The 22692-nt window shown below is 45.0% G+C and overlaps 2 pseudogenes across 1 annotated transcript; both read left to right on the forward strand.

The window, feature by feature from the left end:
• Positions 1 to 12105: 12105 nt before the first annotated feature.
• On the forward strand, positions 12106 to 12457 carry LOC117091557 (annotated as a pseudogene).
• Positions 12458 to 14243: 1786 nt separating this feature from the next.
• On the forward strand, positions 14244 to 14744 carry LOC117091556 (annotated as a pseudogene). The gene has a single exon (XR_004440453.1). The product of XR_004440453.1 is annotated as a 60S ribosomal protein L26-like (transcript).
• The last annotated feature ends 7948 nt before the right edge of the window (positions 14745 to 22692 follow it).

Consider the following 22692-nt stretch of genomic DNA (forward strand, 5'->3'; position numbering starts at 1 on the left):
GTCAAAACGCAGGGAGGTGGAGGTTGCAGGGCTCAGCTGGGGAGACTGGTCTGAGCTGAAAGGTTGCCCACAGGCCTCTGCATGCCCTGATGTGGGGATCTGGTTGATAGTGAGGAATTTGTTTGAGCTGTCACTGGAGCGGCAGTTCTCTGTAGAGACGGGGCTGACATCGCTTGCCTGAGAGTACAGAATCTTCCTCGGACCCCTGCATGGAGATGCTGGGTGACCACATCTGAGTCTCGCTCCATCGTGCAGGCTGGAGTGCAGTGGCGCGATCTCAGCTCACTGCAACCTCCACCTCCTGGGTTCAAGGGATTTTCCTGCCTCAGCCTGAGGTCAAGAGTTCAAGACTAGCCTGGCCAACATGGCAAAACTACTAAAAATACAAAAATTAGCCGGGTGTGGTGGCAGGTGCCTGTAATCGCAGCTACTCAGGAGGCTGGGGCATATCTGGGCTTGTCCACGGGGTGGGTGGGTGGGCCACAGGGATTGCAGAAGAGCAGTCACCAGGAAGGAGTTGGGTTGTGTCAGAGTGGAGTGTGTGGAAGTCTTCGGATTTGCAAAGGTGACATGGGAGTGGCGCTGGCGGTCAGGGGAGCTTACCGGCGTTGAAAACCGAATCCCTGTGATCACAACTGAGAAGACGACCCAGGCTGCGGTTCAGGACGAGGGCTTCAGCCACTTCTTCATTGTGGTCCAAGGCATGGAGGGTAGCGTGGTACAAGAAGTACTGGTGGGCACAGTCTGAAGGCAAGAGAAGTCTGGGGGGACTCGGGTACCACCTTGTTCAGTGCCTGCTTCTGTTCACTTCCTCCCCTTGCTGGCCCCTGTCTCCTCACCAGTGACACTGATGTTCTTCAGTGGGCAGTGGTCCCGGGGCAGGGGGTGAGCCAAGGAGTTGCTCAGGGAGAAGAAATTCCAGGAGATGGTGCTGCTGTTGTACAAGCTCACCAAGGCGCACATCTGGGGGTGGACACGGTGGGCGGGGACCACGGAGGGAGATCTGGGATGGCGTGGAGCTGGATCCCTCATTTACCAGAATGCCAGCATAGCTCACGCTGCACAGCCAGGGGACAAGCTGCTTCCAGACCCGGATGTTGTCCACATGCAGCCACTGCCCCCTGATCATCTCCATGTACAAGAGTGGGATCCCAAATAAGAGGAGCATGAAGAAGTACATCAGGATGAAGCTGCCAGGGGCTGTGCTCAGGCAGCCAGGAGTCCTGGCCCTGTCCCCATTTTCCCCTAGGAGCCCATGTGTCCAACCCCAGTTTTCTCCTCCTTCAGGGCCCAGGACTCGAGGCTCCCATCCTAGAAACTCCTTCCTTAAGCTGAGGACCCCGGCCCCTGGCCTTACCTTCTCCATTCTGTTGACACAGGTAAGGAAAACGCCACACACTGCCCAACCCGACGGAGAAGGCAATCTGGATCAAGATGCTCTCAGAGTTTTTAGACTGAATGAAGTGGTTTGGGGTCTTGGTGGCCCGGATCTCCTTGCTCTTGAGCCTTCAGGATGGGGAGTTGGGGGTCTGGAATTTCTTGGAAGACTCTTTCTCTGTCAGATAATTCCTCAAAGGACTCTATGGCTTTCTTCTTTCAGGCCTAGTATATCCTGAGGAAATCTTAGGGTCACCAAGAACAGAATTTAAAGGACACGTCTCAGGTGCGAGACTTTCTGAAAAAAAAAAAAAAAAAAAAATCTGTTCTCATCAAATTCGGGTAAATAATACAGTATTATTAACTGTAGCCACCATGTATATATTAGATCCCCAGAACTTAATAATCGTATAACTCCAAGTTTGTACCCTTTGCCCAACATCTCCCCATTGCCCAGAAGCCCTAGCATCTGCCAAACCTGCACAGCAGGAAAAAGAAAAAAGAAAAAGAAAAGGCTATCTATGGAATCAAAATAGTTGCAAGCTACATCTGAAATATGTATGGAACTCACACAACTCAACAGCAAACAAACCAAACAACCTAATTAAAAAGTAGACAAAGGACCTGAGTAGATGTTTCTCCAAAGAAGACATACAAATGGCCAACAGGTATATAAATAAGTGCTCAACATCAGCCGGGTGCAGTGGCTCAGCACTTTGGGAGGCTGAGGCAGGCAGATCACCTGAGGTCAGGAGTTGGAGACCAGCCTGGCCAACACGGTGAAACCCCATCTCCAATAAAAATACAAAAAAATGAGATGGGCGTGATGGCACACACCTTTAGCCCCAGCTACTCCGGAGGCTGAGGCAAGAGAATCACTTGAATCCCGGAGGAGGAGGTTACAGTGAGCTGAGGTCATGCCACTGCACTTCAGCCTCCTGGGCAACAGAGTGAGACTCCGTCTCAAAAAAAAAAAAAAATTGCTTTGGCTATTCAGGGTCTTTTGTGATTCCATACAAATTTTAGGGTTTTTTTTTTTTTTTGGTGAAAAATGTCACTGGTATTTTTGTAGGAATTGCATTGAATCTGTACATTACTTTGAGTAGTATGGACACTTTAGCAATATTAATTGTCCCAATCCATGAGCATTGGATGTCTTTCCATTTATTAGTAATCTCTTCAATTTCTTCCACCAGTTTTTCCTAGTTTTCATTGTAGAGCTCTTTCACCTCCTTGGTTAAATTTGTTCCTATTTTATTTTTGGTATTATTGAAAACAGGAGTGCTTTCTTGATTTCTTTTTCAGATAGTTTGGTGTTGATGTATAGAAACACTAGTGATTTTTGTATGTTAATTTTGTGTCCCGTAACTTCACTGAACTTGTTTAACCTAACAGGTTTTGGGGGAGGCTGTAGGGTTTTCTATATATAAGATCATGTATTCTGCAAACAAGGACAATTTGACTTCCTCCTTTTCAGTTGGATACTTTTTTTTCCTTGAGATGGAGTTTCGCGCTTGTTGCCCAGGCTGGAGTGCAATGGTGCAATCTTGGCTCATCGCAACCTCTGCCTCCTGGGTTCCAGTGATTCTCTTGCCTCAGCCGCCTGAGGAGCTGGGATTACAGGCATGCGCCCCCATGCCCAGATGCCCTTTCTTTCCCTGGCCAGGACTCTCAGTACTATGTTGAATAGAAGTGGTACAACCTTGTATTTTTCCATATTTTAGAGGCAGAGCTTTCAACTTTTCCCCACTGAGTATGATGCTAACTGTGGGTTTGTTATATATGGCCTTTATTGCAATCAACTATGTTCCTGCTATACCTAATTTGTTTAGGGTTTTCATCATGAAGGGATGTTGAATTTGAGATAATCATATAGTTTTTGTCCTTCATTCTATTAATGTGATATGTCACATTTATTGATTTGCATAGGTTGGAACCATCCTTGCAGCTCTGGGATGAATCCCACTTAATCAAGGCAAATGACTTTCTTGATGTGTTATTTTAAAGAAATGGCATTGGCCGGGTGCAGTGGCTCACACCTGTAATCCCAGCATTTTAGGAAGCCAAGAGGGGAGGATTGTCTGAGCTCAGGAGTTTGAGACCAGCCTGGGCAACATGGTGAAACCCCATCTCTACTAAAATACAAAAAATTAGCCAGGCGTGGTGGTGGGTGCCTGTAGTCCCAGCTACTCAGGAGGCTGAGGCAAGAGAATCACGAATCACTCGAACCAGTGAGGTGGAGGTTGCAATGAGCTAAGATCATGCCACTGTACTCTAGCCTGGGTGACAGAGCAAGACTCCATCTCAAAAAAAAAAAAAAAAAAAAAAGGATCGGTGTTGCCCAGGCTGGAGTTGAACTCCTGGACTCAACTGATGCTTCCACCTCAGCCTCCCAAGTAGCTGAGAGTACAGGCACATGTCACCATGCCCAGCTACAGTTCTTTATTTAAATGTTTGGTAGAATTTGTAAGTGAATCCATTAGATCCAGAGCTTTTTTTAATGGAAAACTTTTTATTAATTCAAGCTTGTTGCTCATTATTGGTCTGTTCAGGTTTTCTAATTCTTCATAATTCCATATTGGCAGGTTATGTGTGTCCAGGAATTTATCCATTTCTTCTACGTTTTCCATATAGTTGTTCATTAGTCTCTAATGATCCTTTGTATTTTTGTGATACCAATTGTGATGTCTCCTTTGTCATCATCTTTTCTTTTTTTTTTTTCTTTTGAGACACTCTTACTCTTGTTGCCCAGGCTGAAGTGCAATGGTGCGATCTCAGCTCACTGCAACCTCTGCCTCCCGGTTCAAGTGATTCTCCTGCCTCAGCCTCTGGAGTAGCTGGGATTACAGGTGCCCGCCACCATGCCTGGCCAATATTTGTATTAGTAGAGATTTTCACCCTATTGGCCAGGCTCGTCTTGAACTCCTGACCTCAGGTGATCCACCCACCTCAGTCTCCCAAAGTGCTGAGATTACAGGCGTGAGCCACTACACCCGGCCTTTGATCTATTTGAATCACCTTTCATACTTAGTCTAACTAAAGGTTTGTTGATTTTATCTTTTCAGAAACCAACTCTTTGTTTTGTTGATCTTTTGTATTTAATTCTCTAGTTTATTTCTGCTCTGATCTTTATTTTTTCCTTTACTAATTTGGGGTTTCATTTGTTTTAATTTTTCTAGATTTTTTGAGAAAATCACTTAATCAGAAAGGAAGACTAAGAGAAAAGATCTACCAAACAACTAGAAAAAAGTAACAAAATGGCAATAGTAAGCCCTTACCTATCCATAATTACCATGAATGTAAATGGATTAAATTATCCAATTAAAAGGCAGACTGGCTGAAATAATTAAAAAACATAGCCCAAATAAAGTTGGCCCTTGAACAATGAGTTTGAGCTCCATGAGTCCAATGACATGCAGATTTTCTTCCGCCTCTGCCAGTCTGGTCTTCACAGGAAGACCAGCTCCTCCCCCTCCTTTCCCTCAACTACTCAATGTGAAGATCACAAGGATGAAGACCTTTGTGTAATGATCACTTCTACTTGACAAACATTAAATATATTTTTTCTTCCTTATGATTTTCTTGGTAACATTTTTTCTCTAGGTTACTTTATTGTAAGAATATAGTATATAATATAATCAACATATAAAATATGTGTTAATCGACTTATGTTGTTGGTAAGGCTTTGGGTCAACATTAGGCTATTAGTAGTTAAGTTTTAGGGGAGTCAAAAGTTATTCACAGATTTTCAACTACCTGGGGTTGGTGCCCCTAACCCCACAATGTTCAAGGGTCAACTGTATATGTTGTCTGCAAAAGACTCCCTTCACCTGAAAGGACACACAGACTGAAAGTGAAGGGATGGGAAGATATCTCCTGCACATGGAAAGCAAAAAAGAACAAGTTGTTACATCAGATAAAATAGATCTTAAGCCTAAAACTGTAAAAAGAGACAAAGAGGCCATCATAGAATGGTAAAATGGTCAATACAACAAGAGGATATAACAGTAATAAATATATATGCACCCAATATTGGAACATCTAAATTTATAAAGCAAATCTTAAACAGACCTAAAGGGAGAGATAGACTGCAATACAGTGATACTAGAGGATTTCAACACTCCACTTTCAGCAGTGGCAGATCATCCAGACAAAAATCAACAAAGAATATCAGAGTTAAAGTACACTCTAGACCAAACGGACCTAACAAGACACTTATGGAACCTTCCATCCAACAGCCATAGAATACACATTCTCCTCAAAAGCACATGGAACATTATCTAGTATAGATTATATGTTAGGCCACAATACGAGTCTTAACAAATTTAAAAAAAAACTAAATCACATCAAGTATCTTTTTTGACAACAGAGTAAATCTAGAATAATAGGCAGAACATTGGAAACTGTACAGTATTTGGAAATTAAGCAACATGCTCCTAAACCACCAATGGGGTCGATGAAGAAATCAAAAAGGAAATTGACACAAATGAAAATGGGAATACAGCATACTAAAACCTGTGGAGGCCGGGCACGGTGGCTCATGCCTGTAATCCGAGCACTTTCAGAGGCTGAGGATCACTTGAGGAGTTTGAGACCAGCCTGGCCAATATGGTGAAACCCTGCTTCTATTAAAAAGACAAAAATTGGCCGGGCACAGTGTCTCAAGCCTGTAATCCCAGCACTTTGGGAGGCCGAGACGGGCGGATCACGAGGTCAGGACTGGCTAACACGGTGAAACCCTGTCTCTACTAAAAACTACCAAAAAAACTAGCCGGGCGAGGAGGCGGGCGCCTGTAGTCCCAGCTGCTCGGGATGCTGAGGCAGGAGAATGGCGTGAGTCCGGGAGGCGGAGCTTGCAGTGAGCTGAGATCTGGCCAGTGCACTCCAGCTTGGGTGACAGAGCGAGACTCCGCCTCAAAAAAAAAAAAAAAAAAATACAAAAATTAGCCAGGTGTGGTGATGGGTGCCTGTAGTCCCAGCTATTCAGGGGGCTGAGGCAGGAGAATCACTTGAATCCAGGAGGCAGAGGTTGCAATGAGCTGAGATTGTGCCATTGCACTCCAGCCTGGGTGACAGAGTCAGACTCCATCTCAAAAATAAGTGAATAAATAAAAATAGTAAAATAAAACCTACAAATACAGCAAAAGCAATACCGAGGGAAGCTTATGGCAATAAATGCCTATATCAAAAAATATTCAAATTAGCAAACCTGACTTTATACATGTATCTATATACTCATATGTCTAACAACATATCCAACTACAGAATACACATTCTTTTCAAGAACATACTAAACAATTACAAAAGTGGACAATATTTTCCACAAAATAAATCTCAACAAATCTCAAAGGATCAAAGTCATACTGAGTTTACTTCTGACCACATGCAATTAAGCTAGAAATTAATCCTCAAATCCTTATGTTTGAATTTTTAAGACTACATTTTGAAATAACCATGGGTTAAGGAATTTATCAAAATGGATATTGGAAAATGTTTTGAACAGAATAATGAAAATACTTCATGTGAAAACATGGGATGCAACTAAAGTCAAATATTAGAAATTTTAAAATGGCTGAAAATCAGTAAGCTTAGACTCCATCCCTAGAAACTGGAAAACAGCAAAATGAAGCCAAAACGGTGAGAGGCAGGAAATAGTAACATCAGGAAATAGAAGAGGGAAGATCAACAAAATCAAAAGTTGGTACTTTAAAAGACAAATAAAATGGATAAAAATCTCTAGCAACACTTGCCAAGAAATAAAAAATTAAAGCACAAAAAGTTGAAATTAAAAAGCGGGCATCATTATAAATCGTATACTTATTTAAAATATAATAAAAACAATTTATGACAATAAAATTTTCAGTGAAAATTTTCAGAAAAATATTTAATAAAATTCACACAGGAAGAAATAGAAACTCTGAATTGTCCTTTAATATTTAAATCAGGGGTCCCCAATCCCTGGTTAACAGGCCAGCAGTCTGTGGCCTGTTAGGAACCAGCCAAACAGCAGGAGTCGAGGGGAGGGCAAGTGGGCATTACTGCCTGAACTCTGTCTCCTGTGAGATCAATGGCGGCATTAGATTCTCATAGGAGCTAGAACCCTATTGTGAACTGTGCATGTGAGGGATCTAGGTTGCACACTCCTTATGAGAATGGAATGTGTGATGATCTGAGGTGGAAGAGTTTCATCCTGAAACCACCCCCTACACTGGTGCCGAAAAGGTTGGGGACCACTAAATAAATTGCTTCTGTAATTAGTAACTTTGCTCCAAAGCAAACTTCTGGCCAAGATGACTTCACTGGTGAATCTTTTTTTTTTTTTTTTTTTTTGAGACGGAGTTTCGCTCTGCCACCCAGGCTGGAGTGCAGTGGCCAGATCTCAGCTCACTGCAAGCTCCGCCTCCCGGGTTCACGCCATTCTCCTGCCTCAGCCTCCCGAGTAGCTGGGACTACAGGTGCCCGCTACGTCGCCCGGCTAGTTTTTTTTTTTGTATTTTTAGTAGAGACAGGGTTTCACCATGTTAGCCAGGATGGTCTCGATCTCCTGACCTCGTGATCCGCCCATCTCAGCCTCCCAAAGTGCTGGGATTACAGGCTTGAGCCACCAAGCCCGGCCTCACTGGTGAATCTTACCAGACATTTAAGAAGTAAACGCTATCGCTGTCAATAGGATATAAAATCTTGTAGAATATAAAAAGTGGCAAGATGAGTATAACCGCAGTACCTAGTCTGGCAAGGGAATTATGATAAATAAAATCATACACCAATGTCATTCATAAACCTTGATGCAAAAGTCCCAAAAAATAACCAGCAAATGAAATCCATCAATACCTGAAAGCAATGTATCACAAATGAGTTGATTTTGCTTAAAAGAAAATTCCTGATAACATAATAAAGGATACAGATCTTATGACCATCTCAATTTATAGAATATTTAATGAAACCCAATAACCATTTATTTATTAACAAAAATAGCTGGGCATGGTGGCTTATGCCTGTGATCCCAGGACTTTGGGAGGATGAGGCAGGAGGATTGCTTGAGGTCAAGAGTTTGAGATAAGCCCTTGCAACACAGCGAGATCCCTTCTCCACAAAATAAAAAATAAAAGCCGGCCGGGCGCGGTGGCTCAAGCCTGTAATCCCAGCACTTTGGGAGGCCGAGACGGGCGGATCACGAGGTCAGGAGATCGAGACCATCCTGGCTAACACGGTGAAACCCCGTCTCTACTAAAAAATACAAAAAACTAGCCGGGCGACGTGGCGGGCGCCTGTAGTCCCAGCTACTCGGGAGGCTGAGGCAGGAGAATGGCGTAAACCCGGGAGGCGGAGCTCGCAGTGAGCTGAGATCCAGCCACTGCACTCCAGCCTGGGCGACAGAGCGAGACTCCGTCTCAAAAAAAATAAATAAATAAATAAAATAAATAAATAAAAGCCAACCTCTTAGCAAATTGCAGTGGAAAAGAACATCTTTAATTTCATAGGACGTATTTATAAAAAAAGCATACAGTAAACATACTTGATAAAATGTTGAAGGGTTTTCCTTCAAAGTCAGGAATAAGACAAGGATGCCTGCCACCATCCCTTCTAGTCAAACTGAATTTAAAGTTTGTGTAGATTGATGGTGTTCATGGTAAGTCTTCAATTTTTCCTATATCCACCCCCTTTGCAATATGATTCTGCAGTTTGTCTAAGACCATATCTACTCTCCTGTTCCTTGAACTTGGGCTTGTGTGCTGATTCAGCACCTATGCTGCAAGGGACCTTACTTGTTACTGCTTCTTCTCTTACTCTTCTGCCATCACTATGAGGCAGAATGGGCTAATCTATGAGGACACGTCTGGGCTAATCTGCTGGAAACAAACATTTATTAGAGCTGAATCACTCCAGTGGTCCTAGCTCAAGCTAGTCTACATTAGCCAAGAGGCAACCCATTCCCTTTTATTTTAGCTGAGCCCAACATAATGACTCATAAGCTGTAATAATGAATTCTTGTTTTAAGTCACTGAAGTTTGAGGTGGTTTGTTATGCAGTGTTATGAGTCATTGATACGAGGTACAATAAAAATGAAAAAAATGGTTTAGGAAAGAAGAAATAAAACTATTATTTATGGATATGATTCTGTATATAAAAAGGAAAAAAAATCGCAGGGTACAGTGGCTCACAGCTGTAATCCCAGCACTTTGGGAGGCCAAGGTGGGTGGATCACCTGAGGTCAGGAGTTCGAGACCAGATGGTCAACATGGCGAAACCCCATCTCTACTAAAAATACAAAACTAGCCAGGCATGGTGGCGTACACCTGTAATCACAGCTACTCAAGAGGCTGAGACAGGAGAATCACTGAACCTGAGAGGTGGAGGTTGCATTCTGCAAGATCACACCATTGTACTCCAGCCTAGGCAATAAGAGCAAAACTCTGTCTCAAAAAAAAAAAAAAGAAAAAAATCTATAAATAAAATACATTACTAGGATTAATGAGTGAGTTTAGCAAGGTTGCTGGATACAGGGTTAATAGAACAATATTAACAGCATTTCTACGTACCAGCAAGAAATAAATAGGTGATAAAAAATAAAGATAACATAATAACAAGATATTTTATGTGCCTAGGAATAGATCTAACCAAAACTTCTATGCCAAAACCTATTACCATTATTATTATTACGTTGGTGTCTTTTGATGAAAAGATGTTCTAAATTTTAATGAACTCAAATTGATCTGTTCTCTCATGGTTAATATTTTCTAAAAGCTATTTAATACATTTTTTTTTTTTTGAGATGGGGTTTCACTCTTGTTGCCCAGGCTGGAGTGCAATGGAGCAATCTCAGCTCACTGCAACCTCTGCCTCCCAGGTTCAAGCGATTCTCCTGCCTCAGCCTCCTGAGTAGCTGGGATTACAGGCATGCACCACCACACTGGCTAATTTTGTATTTTTTTTTTTTTTTTTTTTTTGAGACGGAGTCTCGCTCTGTCGCCCAGGCTGGAGTGCAGTGGCGCGATCTTAGCTCACTGCAAGCTCCGCCTCCCGGGTTCACGTCATTCTCCTACCTCAGCCTCCCAAGTAGCTGGGACTACAGGCGCCCACCACCAGGCCCGGCTAATTTTTTGTATTTTTAGTAGAGACAGGGTTTCACCGTGTTAACCAGGATGGTCTCGATCTCCTGACCTTGTGATCCGCCTGTCTTGGCCTCCCAAAGTGCTGGGATTACAGGCATGAGCCACCACGCCCGGCCAATTTTGTATTTTTAATAGAGATGGGGTTTCTTCATGTTGGTCAGGCTGGTCTCGAACTCCCAACCTCAGGTGATCTGCCCACCTCAGCCTCCCAAAGTGCTGGGATTATAGGCATGAGCCACCATGCCCGGCCCTAATACGTCTTTCTTAACCCCCAGATCATGAAGCTATTCTTCCACATAACTTCTAAATGCCTTATAAATTTGCCTTCCATGTTTACATCTGTTAATCCATGAGGATTAACAGATTTAATGTCTAATGTAAAATAAGGATCAAATTTCATTTTTTCCATGAGAAAATACACATTTTCTCATCATTATTTAATACCGTCATTTCCACGCTAGTCTTGGTTGACATAAAGAATCTCTCCATTTAATGACAACTTTCAATTTTCTTGATAATAATAATGATTATAGGCTGGGCATAGTGGCTGACCCCTGTAATCCCAGCACTTTGAGAGGCCAAGGTGGGCGGATCACTTGAGGTCAGGAGTTCGAGAGCAGCCTGAGCACGATGGTGAAACCTCATCTCTACCAAAAATACAAAAAATTAGCCGGTGTGGTAGTACATGCCTTTAGTTCCAGCTATTCAGGAGGCTGAGGCACAAGAATCTCTTGTAGCTGGGAGGCAGAGGTTGCAGTGAGCTGAGATCGTGCCACTGCACTCCAGCCTGGGCAACAGAGAGACCCTGTCAATAATAATAATAATAATAATAATGGTTATAGGTTTTGGCATAGAAGTTTTGTACTTTTTTGTTAGACCTATTCCTTGGCACTTAAAATAGCTTCGTGTTATTACAAATGTTACCTTTAATTTTTTTCATTACCTATTTCTTGCTGGTATGTAGAAATGCTGTTAATATTGTTCTATTAACCCTGTATCCGGCAACCTTGCTAAACTCACTCATTAATCCCAGTAATGTATTTATAGATTTTTTCTTTTTTTGAGAGTTTTGCTTTGTTCTTGCATACTAACCTACCCCCATTTTATTATAAAATATACATATTCCAAAAAGTGTACAAAACTGAAATGTTCACCTGAATGATATATTATAAAGCAAATACCCCAACCATCCTAGTCAAGATTGAAATCTGAATATCAGGAAATTGAGTATTTAAGATTAAAAGTACTGGGCACATTAGAGACATTGTATAATACATGCTCGACACGCAAAGAAAAAATAACAGCCACAAACCTATATGTACCAAACAACTGGAGAGCTAAATATTTAAGGCAAAACACGTATAAAACCAAAAAGAAATTGATGGAAATATAACTATAATAGCAATTATCATGCAACTTTTTCAGAACTCGCAGATCTGAGAAAAAAATGACAGAGAAATTGAATAATGCAAACAAATATGATTTAATAGATGCATAGTCATATTAGAAATGAACAATTTTAGGGAAGGGAGACGGATTTGTAAACCCCGGAGCGAGTTTCTGCCTCCCCAAGGCCGCTACTGTGCGGAGACCCCCAGGTGAAGACGCCGTCATCATGTCTGACCAGGAAGCTAAACCTTCAGCTGAGGACTTGCGGGATAAGAAGGAAGGTGAGTATATTAAACTCAGTCACTGGACACGACAGCAGTGAGATTCACTTCAAAGTGAAAATGACAACACATCTCAAGAAACTCCAAGAATCATGCTGTCAAAGACAGTGCATTGCAATGAATTCACTCCGGTTTCTCTTTGAGGGTCAGAGAACTGCCGATAATCATACTCCAAAAGAACTGGGAATGGAGGAAGAAGATGTGATTGACGTTTATCAGGAACAAATAGGGGGAGGGGTCATTCAACAGCTTATTCTTTTTCTTTCCCCTATCCTTTACTTTTAAAAATAGTTCCTTTGTAATGTGTTCAAAACGGAACTGAAAACTGGTACCCTAGCTCTTTGAAACATCTGGTGATTTGAATTCTTGTGCTCATTATTCATTTTGTTTGTTTTCATTGTGCTGATTTTTGGTGATCAAGCCTCAGTCTCCTTCATATTACCCTATTTTTTTTTTTTTTTTTTTTTTTTTTGAGATGGAGTCTTGCTCTGTCACCCAGGCTGGAGTGCAGTGGCGCGATCTCGGCTCACTGCAAGCTCCGCCTCCCGGGTTCAGGCCATTCTCCTGCCTCAGCCTCCCGAGTAGCTGGGACTGCAGGTGCCTGCCACCTCGCCCAGCTAATTTTTTGTATTTTTAGTAGAGATGGGGTTTCACCGTGTTAGCCAGGATGGTCTCGATCTCCTGACCTTGTGATCCGCCCACCTTGGCCTCCCAAAGTGCTGGGATTACAGGTGTGAGCCACCACGGCCGGCCTACCCTCTCCTTTTTAAAAATTACATGTGCACAGAGAGGCCACCTTTTTCAGGACATTGCATTTTCAGGCTTGTGGTGATAAATAAGATTGTCCGACACAAGCGTTCATAATGACTTTCCAAGTGGCCCTGATGCTCTAGCATGTGACTGCTTCACTCCTGGACTGTGACTTTCAGTGGGAGATGGGAGTTTTTCAGAGAACTGAACTGTGGAAAAATGACCTTTCCTTAACTTGAAGGTACTTTTAAAATTTGAGGGTCTGGACCAAAAGAAGAGGAATATCAGGTTAAAGTCAAGATGACAGATAAGGTGAGAGTAATGCCTAACTCCAAAGATGGCTTCACTGAAGAAAAGGCATTTTATGATTTTTAAAAAAATCTTGTTGGCCGGGCACGATGGCTCAAGCCTGTAATCCCAGCACTTTGGGAGGCTGAGATGGGCGGATCACGAGGTCAGGAGATCAAGACCATCCTGGCTAACACGGTGAAACCCCGTCTCTACTAAAACAAAAACAAAAACAAAAAAAACTAGCCGGGCGAGGTGGCGGGCGCCTGTAGTCCCAGCTACTCAGGAGGCTGAGGCAGGAGAATGGCGTGAACCCGGGAGGCGGAGCTTGCAGTGAGCTGAGATCCGGCCACTGCACTCCAGCCTGGGCGACAGAGCGAGACTCCGTGTCACAAAAAAAAAAAAAAAAAAAAAAAAAAAATTCTTGCCACAAGATCCCAGAAAAGTTCTAATTTTCATTAGCAATAAAGCGATACATGCAGAAATGAATACAACAGGGCACTGCTCTATTTGTACTTTTTGGCCCAGGATATGGGTTTTAAATGGACATTGTCTGTACCAGCTTCATTAAAATAAACAGTATGGGCTGGGCGCGGTGGCTCAAGCCTGTAATCCCAGCACTTTGGGAGGCCGAGACGGGCGGATCACGAGGTCAGGAGATGGAGACCATCCTGGCTAACACGGTGAAACCCCGTCTCTACTAAAAATACAAAAAACTAGCCGGGCGAGGTGGCGGGCGCCTGTAGTCCCAGCTACTCGGGAGGCTGAGGCAGGAGAATGGCGTAAACCCGGGAGGGGGAGCTTGCAGTGAGCTGAGATCCGGCCACTGCACGCCAGCCTGGGCGACAGAGCGAGACTCCGTCTCAAAAAAAGAAAACAAAAAAAACAGTATGTGTAAAAATCATTAAAAAAAAGAAATGAACAATTTTAAAAGAGAAAATAACCTTCATGACTTGGAAATTAAGAAATATGCTTCTGTGGTGAGAGGGTTATTTGAGCTCAGGCATTCAAGACCAGCCTAGGCAACACAGCAAGACCCCCATCTCGACCGAAGCGGGAGCGGCCAAAATGAAATTTAATCCCTTTGTGACTTCCGACCGAAGCAAGAATCGCAAAAGGCATTTCAATGCACCTTCCCACATTCGCAGGAAGATTATGTCTTCTCCTCTTTCCAAAGAGCTGAGACAGAAGTACAACGTGCGATCTATGCCCATCCGAAAGGATGATGAAGTTCAGGTTGTACGAGGACACTATAAAGGTCAGCAAATTGGCAAAGTAGTCCAGTTTACAGGAAGAAATACGTTATCTACATTGAACGGGTGCAGCGGGAAAAGGCTAATGGCACAACTGTCCACGTAGGCATTCACCCCAGCAAGGTAGTTATCACTAGGCTAAAACTGGACAAAGACCGCAAAAAGATCCTTGAACGGAAAGCCAAGTCTCGCCAAGTAGGAAAGGAAAAGGGCAAATACAAGGAAGAAACTATTGAGAAGATGCAGGAATAAAGTAATCTTATATAAAAGCTTTGATTAAAAAAAAAAAAAAAGACCCCCATCTCATATACATATATCTACATATGTAGATACACACACACATATACACATACATACACACACACTTCCAGATAATCCTTGGATTAAAAAGCAGCTAAGTAGAAAATTATAAAGTTTCTAGGTACCATAAAAGGGAGACTATTTCATATCAAAACCTTCGACATAATGCAAAAATTACACTTTACTGAAGACTAAAGATGATGAATAAAGGAATTTAACACTCCCCTTAAGAAATCAGAAGAACAGTCTGGGTGCAGTGGCTCACACCTGTAATCCTAGCACTTTGGGAGGCTGAGGTGGGTGGATCACTTGAGGTCAGGAGTTTGAGAAATCAGAAGAATAAAGACAAAACAAACTAGAGAGAAACTGTAATTTAAAAGTTGACATTAATGAGATAGAAAATAAAGTACAAATGCTAAGTAAATCCAAATCCCACTTGTGAATGTGATTGAGAAAAAGATAAATAAAAATAACAAAACGTTAAAAAGGAGAAAAGAGATATAGCCATCAAATTTAGAATTTTAAGGACAAAAGCTATATGAAATTCTAGGTCAACAAATCTGAAAGCTTAGAGGAAACTCAAAGTGTCTAGCAAATGTAAATTACTAAAAATAATCCAAGAATTGTGGGGAGAATTAATGGAAAGGGTTGGAGAGATGAGTAGGGATCTACCGCAGAAATGGGCTCTGGGACCAGATGGGTTCAGAGATAGTTTGATTTAACCTTTAAAAAGCAGATGGTTCTAATGTCAATTACACCAGGCTGCTCAAAGTGTGGCCCGCGAATCATAAGCATCACCTGGGAATGTGATAAATGCAAATTAATGATCTCAAATCCAGATTCACCACATAAAAATCACTAGGGGGGCAACCGGGCACAGCGGCTCACACCTGTAATCCCAGCACTTTGGGAGGCCGAGGCAGGTGGATCATGAGGTCAGGAGTTCGAGACCAGCCTGGCCAATATGGTGAAACCCCATCTCTACTAAAAATACAAAAATTAGTCGGGTGTGGTGGCAGGCGCCTGTAATCCCAGCTACTCGGGAAGCTGAGGCAGAAGAATCATTTGAACCCGGGAGGTGGAGGTTGCAGTGAGCTGAGATGGAGCCATTGCACTCCAGCCTGGGTGACAGGGTAAGACTCCATCAAAGAGAGAAAAGAAAGAGAAAGAAAGAGAGAGAGAGAGAGAAAAAGAAAGAGAGAAAGAGAAAGAAAGAAAGAATGAATGAACGAACGAACGACGAAGGAACGAAAGAAAGAAAGAGAAAGAAAGGAAAGGAAGAAAGGAAGAAGAGGAATGTGCCTACATCTCCTTTGTGATGACAGATTATGGAGGAATTGAGGGACATCCTCTGGGAATTAGGGGTGGTGCTTGCTATCTATGCTGAGCATTACTGAGGCCCTGACAGTGAGCTTTTCACTGCCGGCATGAGAAATGCCATCTTACAGTAGGCACACAATCAATGGTGTGGCACGCTAGTGTCTATCTTGAGTCCCTTCATAGGACAGCCAGTGTCTCAGGCGGCCCAAAGGGCCACCACTCAGGAAAACAGAAACTGCATAGGTGAGGGGTGCACGCTGCTGGGATAAAAACAAGGGAGCCAAAGGAAAAACAGCCAGGGGGCTGTCAGGGGACCCCCAGCAAATGTGATGTGACCAGGTAGTGGCAGGGATGCCTACTGTGAAAATAAACAGCCTAATGCTGTTCTGGTCAGACTGAGGCAGAAGCTCAAGCCAAAACAGCGCTTCATGAAGAAGCCTCAGGCTCAGCCCACTGCCCCTGCCACAGAGGGATACAGGCACCAACCCCTTTAGACCAGGATAAAGGCTAAGGCCCCATTGCTAAGAGCAATGGCAGCTGGGTGTCTGGAGACTGCCGGCCACATGTAGGACTAGCTAACTATATATTGGTCACCAAAGAATGCACAGGCTGGCTGGGCGCAGTGGCTCATGCCTGTAATCCCAGCACTTTGGGAGGCTGAGGTGGGCGGATCACCTGAGGTCAGGAGTTTGAGGTCAGCCTGGCCAACATGGTGAAACCTCATCTCTACTAAAAATACAAAAATTAGCTGGGCGTGGTGGTGTGCACCTGTAATCCCACCTACTCAGGAGGCTGAGGCAGGAGAATCACTTGAACCTGGGAGGCGGAGGTTGCAGTGAGCCAAGATCATGGCACTGCACTCCAGCCTGGGCCACAGAGTGAGACTCTGTCTCAAAAAAAAAAAAAAAAAGGCAAAAAAACAATGCATCCAGGCGCGGTGGCTCACACCTGTAATCCCAGCACTTTGGGAGGCTGAGGCCGGCAGATCACAAGGTGAGGAGTTTGAGACCAGCCTGACCAGCACGGTGAAACCCAGTCTCTACTAAAAACACCAAAAATTAGCTGGGCGCCTGTAATCCCGGTGACTCTGGAGGCTGAGGCAGGAGAATCGCTTGAACCCAGGAGGCAGAGGTTGCAGTGAGCCGAGATCATGCCACTGCTCTCCAGCCTGGGTGACAGAGACTCCGTCTCAAAAACAAAACAAAACAAAAAGAATGCACAGGCTGTCCCCAGCGGATCCTGTAGCTGAATGCACTCTCGTATGTGGTGACATCTGTGGTTCCAGTGGCCTATAACAATAGATGGTTGTGGGGGTGGGGGGTTGTGAAAGTCAGACAGGTTGAGCTAGTATTACAAGTTAGGAGACTGCCACCCAAACCCTATTTAGTATACAGAGCTCCTGTTCCAGAGTACATCTTGGGAATGGCTGTCTCATCAGGCTTGACCCTCTGAATTCCGACTGAGTTAGGATGGTGAAGCGTGTGATCAAGGGGAATGCGAAATGGACACCAGCACAGCTGCCAGCCCCTCTGTGAATAGCAGCACTGAAACGACAACACCTGCCAGGAGGTCGTGATGAGATCGTAGGGACTGAAAAGAGTCTGGGTAGACATTATAAGACCAGTGAACAGCCCATACAATAGCCCTGCATGGCCCATGTGGATGCCTGATGGGACACGGAGAATGACAGATTACTGGGAGTTCAATAAAGTGCCCCCCCAATGTATGCAGCTGTTCTCATATTGCCTCCTTTCTGATGAGGATAGGAGAGGGACTGGACGCACCTCGTTTTGTCATTGCATTCACCTGGTATATTAGTCCGTTTTCACGCTGCTATAGAGAATTGCCCAAAACTGGGTGATTTATAAAGGAAAGAGGTTTCATTGACTTACAGTTCAGCAGAGCTGGGGAGGCCTCAGGAAGCTTACGATCACGGCAGAAGACAAACGGGAGGAAACGCACCTTCTTCACGAGGCTCAGCGAAGGAGGAAGAGCCCCTTATAAAACCATCAGATCTCGCGAGATCTCACTCACTACCAGGAGAACAGCATGGGGGAAGCCGTCCGGATGATTAAATTACCTCCACCTGGTCTCTCTGACGCGTGGGGATTACAGAGATTACAACTCAAGATGAGATTTGGGTGGGGACACAGAGCCAAACACTAGCCAGGTGTGGTGGCCGGCGCCTGTAGTCCCAGCTACTCGGGAGGCTGAGGCAGGAGAATGGTGTGAACCTGGGAGGTGGAGGTTGCAGTGAGCAGAGACTGCGCCATTGCACTCCAGCCTGGGCAACAGAACGAGACTCCGTCTCAGAAAAAAAAAAAAAAGCCTAACCTTATCACCTGGGAAGGAGAACAATTATACCTTTACTCTCTTGCCTTGGGAATATTTCCATAGCCTCACTATCTGTCAACGCCTAGTGGCCACAGACCTCAGTAGATGGACTACCCTGGAGAGGGTACATGTTTTCCATTACATTGATGATATCGTGCTAACTTCTGAATCTTTTTCCAGCTAACTTCCGAGTCTCTATAGCCCTCACCTTCCTGTCTCACTTGGTTAACAGGATGGGCCCTCAATGCAGACAAAGGCGGGGTCCAGGCTTATCAGTCAAATACTTGGTGTCATCTGGATGGCTAAGACTAATGGTGTTCAATTTGCCATTCTAGATACGGTGCAGGCCTACCCACATCCTACACCAACAAAGTGGCTGCAAACCTTAGTTCTTCTTCTAAGGCCGTGGTGTCCTTTTATTTCCCATTTGGCTCAACTCCTTAGGCCACTGTACCACTTAGTCAAGAAGGGGGCCAACTGGGACCGGTGGCAAAGGCAAGGACACAAACTTGTGCCTTTAGGATTCTGGTTCCAGCTATGGAAGGGGACTAAAGTTAGATTATAGTGTCATGGAGCTACAATTCTGCACTACGTGTTATGCCTTACAGCAAGTGGAAGATGTTCCAAAGCGGATCCCATGCTAGTACATACCCAGTACCCCATAGTAGGTTAGCTGGGATTACAGGGGCCTGCCACCATGCCCAGCTAATGTTTGTATTTTTAGTAGAGACAGGGTTTTGCCACGTTTGCAAGGCTGGTCTCGAACTCCTGACTTCAGGTGATCCACCCACCTCCTTCCACCGGCCTCCCTAAGTGCTGGGATTACAGACGTGAGCCCCATGCCCAGCCAGACTGTGCATTCTTAGGTGACCAATATATAGTTAGCTACCTCTAGATGTAGCCGGCAGTCTCCAGACACCCAGCCACCATTGCTCTTATCAGGATCCTGGGACTTTAGCCTTTATCCTAGTCTAAAGTAGGACACCTTTACCAAGATGTACCTTTTATCCTGGTCTCAGCCTCCCGAGTAGCATTTTGGGAGACCAAGGCAGGCACTTGAGGTCAGGAGTTCAAGACAAGCCTGGCCAATATGGTGAAACCCCATCTCTACTAAAAATACAAAAATGAGCCAGGTGTGGTGGCACGTGCCTATAATCCCAGCTACTCAGGGGGCTGAGGCACGAATTTTGGTTTCGCAGAAACAGACTGTGGCTAAATGGCATGCATGCCTGCCACAGAAGTACATAAACTAGCACAGGGCTCTGTTTACTGCTTGGCCCTGTCACCTATGTGACAGCTGAAGGACAGTCTTTGACAGAGGCACTGAGCCTCCACAGATTCCCTCCTTTGTATAAGAGGGACAGGGCCCAATTCCTGACCAGGCCTGGAACACAGATGGCTTGTCAAGAGGCAATCCTTGCACCTGTATCCAGCTGTCCACTGAGAGTGTCTGGCTCGATACAGGCAAAGGACATAGTAACCAACAGGCTGAGCTGCAAGCTGCCTGGATGGTTTCTTCTAGGAGCCAGACCCAGTAGTCCTGTGCACTGACATCTGGGCACCGTCTTTAAGGGGCCTACCATGCGCCTACTACAAGGAGAAACACAGGACTGGATGGTAGCAGGCGGCCCCCTTTGGGGGGCTGATATGGAAGAACATTCTTCACCGCACCTGGGGGATGCATGTAACAGTCTAGCATCTGGAGGCCCACACTGCATAATATCCCTATTGTCTCACTCCAGTCTCACATGACACTTTGTAGAGATGGGGCCAAGCTATTTGGTATTGCAAACCAAGCACCAGGCCACTGCTGGGGTGGTGCTCTCTGAGAAGGACACGACTGCCTATTTCTTGTAAAATGACCATGAAGCTGGGGGCAGTGGTACATGCCTATAATCCCAGCACTTTGGAAGGCCAAGGCGGGTGGATCACCTGAGGTCAGCAGTTCGAAAGCAGCCTGGCAAAACGCTGCCTCTACTAAAAATACAAAAACTTAGCCGGGCATGATGGCAGGTGCCTATAATCCCAGCTACTCGGGAGGCTGAGGCAGGAGAATCGCTTGAACCCGAGAGTTTGAGGTTGCAGTGAGTCGAGAGCCAGCTACTGCACTCCAGCCTAGGCAACAAGAGTGAAACTCTGTCTCAAAAAGGAAAAAACGACCATGACTTGCTCCTTCTTGTACTCACTAAACATCTCACTTTTCACCCATAGATTGTATGCAGCAAACCTCTTACCAGCTGGGCACAGATGGTGGCCTCTCTCCAGAACAAAACAGACTGTTGGATCTGCAGAGAGCTGCCCCTCTCCTCCACTGCGGGCCTGCCATGTTGCATCCCAGCAGCTAATCTGAGTACCTGAAGCCACTTTTATATTCATTACTCTTTTCTGTTGTAGTTTGTGTTGCTGCTGTGGTTCAGGCTGCAATGCTCCTCTGCACACCTGGCCCCAGGGAAACGGTGGAAGAATGGTACAAGAATGTGAGGGCCATTCAAAGGTATGCTAGAGTGGCCGGGTCGCAGTGGCTCACGCCTGTAAACCCAGCACTTTGGGAGGCCAAGGCAGGCGGATCACTTGAGGTCAGGAGTTCAAGACCAGCCTGGCCAACATGGTGAAACCCCATCTCTACTAAAAATACAAAAATTAGCTGGGTGTGGTGGCGAGGGCCTGTCATCCTAGCTGCTCAGGAGGCTGAGGCACCAGAATCAGTTGAACCCGGGAGGCAGAGGTTGCAGTGAGCTAAGATCACACCACTGCACTCTAGCCTTGGCAACAGAGTGAGACTCCATCTCAAAAAAAACAAAAAACAAAAAACAAAAAAAAAAACACAACAAGGTGGGTATGCTGGAGTGGAGTGTATATGGTAGACACGGCTAACAGCAGTAACTTAAGCACACCCTGAGGATGAGGGCTGCTGCATGGAGGTTGCTGGGGGAGGGTGCTAAGTGAAAGCGTTATATAAACTGCATGCGCTTTGCAGGTGGTTGTGGTTCTCCTATCCAGCTCACCACCACCGGATCACCCTGTAAGTTCCCTCAAATAAACCCTATGTCTCATTTGCTAGCCCTGGGTCTCTTCTTCAGCCTCTTGAACCTGGCGCCAACCCTACTGAAGCATCCCCCATGTCAGGGAGGCAAATTAGAAAGCAGAATTAGGCCAGGTGCAGTGACTCACGCACTTTGGGAGGCTGAGGCGGGCGGATCCCTTGAGGCCAGGAGTTTGAGACCATCCTGGCCAACATGGCAAAACCCCACCTCTACTAGAAATACAAAAATTACCTGGGCACAATGGTGTGCGCCTGTAATCCCAGCTACTTGGGAGGCTGAGACGTAAGAATCGCTTGAGCCTGGGAGGTGGAGGTTGCAGTGAGCTGAGATCGTGCCACTGCACTCCAGCTTGGGCAACAGAGAGAGGCTGACTCAAAAAAAAAAAAAAAAAAAAAGGCCAGGTGCAGTGACTCACGCCTGTAATCCTAACACTTTGGGAGGCCAAGATGGGTGGGTCATGAGGTCAGGAGTTCAAGACCGGCCTGGGCAACATGGTGAAACCCCATCTCTACTAAAAGTACAAAAATTGGCTGGGCATGGTGGTGCATCCCTGTAATCCCAGCTACTCAGAAGGCTGAGGCAGGATAATTGCTTGAACCTGGGAGGCGGAGTTTGCAGTGAGCCAAGACTGAGCCACTGTACTCCAGCTTGGGCAACAGGGCAAGGCTCTGTCAAAAAAAAAAAGAAAGAGAGAGAGAGAGAGAAAGAAACAAACAGATACTAAGAAGGAAATAAAATATTTTTTTTCTTTTTTTTTTTTTTTTTTTTGAGATTGTAAGCCCCTACTTTTCAATCCCCCTCTCCCAAGTTCCACCTCCAAAACTGGACCAGGATGGTGGGGAGGTGGGTGGGAGGGGCCTTGAGGCAGAGAGGAGGATGAGTGCCTGGGTTCCCAAAAGGGAGGAGGTTGAAGACCCAGACTATTTGATGAGAAGGAGGAGCCCACCGCCTTCTCTCTCCCATCCCCACATGACCCGATTCAATAGCATGAGTCTTCAGGCAGATAAAGCATTTGGACTGGGGGATGGAGGGGCTGGGCTAATAGAGCACAGAAGCCAATGGGTGATGACATGGAGCGACACGCCCCCTCCAGCCCTCCTGTCTTCAAGCTTGAAGAGCCAGACTTCAGAGGTCTGGAAACTCTGGGTGCCTCTGCTCTTTCCTTTCTGCAGACCCACCTCTTGAGTCCTACCTGCCAGTGGTTGGGGGTGTCTCCTTTTCCTTTATCACTGAAACTTACCCG

Source organism: Trachypithecus francoisi, unplaced genomic scaffold (assembly GCF_009764315.1).
Source record: "Trachypithecus francoisi isolate TF-2019V2 unplaced genomic scaffold, Tfra_2.0 Lachesis_group12, whole genome shotgun sequence".
NCBI lineage: Eukaryota > Metazoa > Chordata > Mammalia > Primates > Cercopithecidae > Trachypithecus > Trachypithecus francoisi.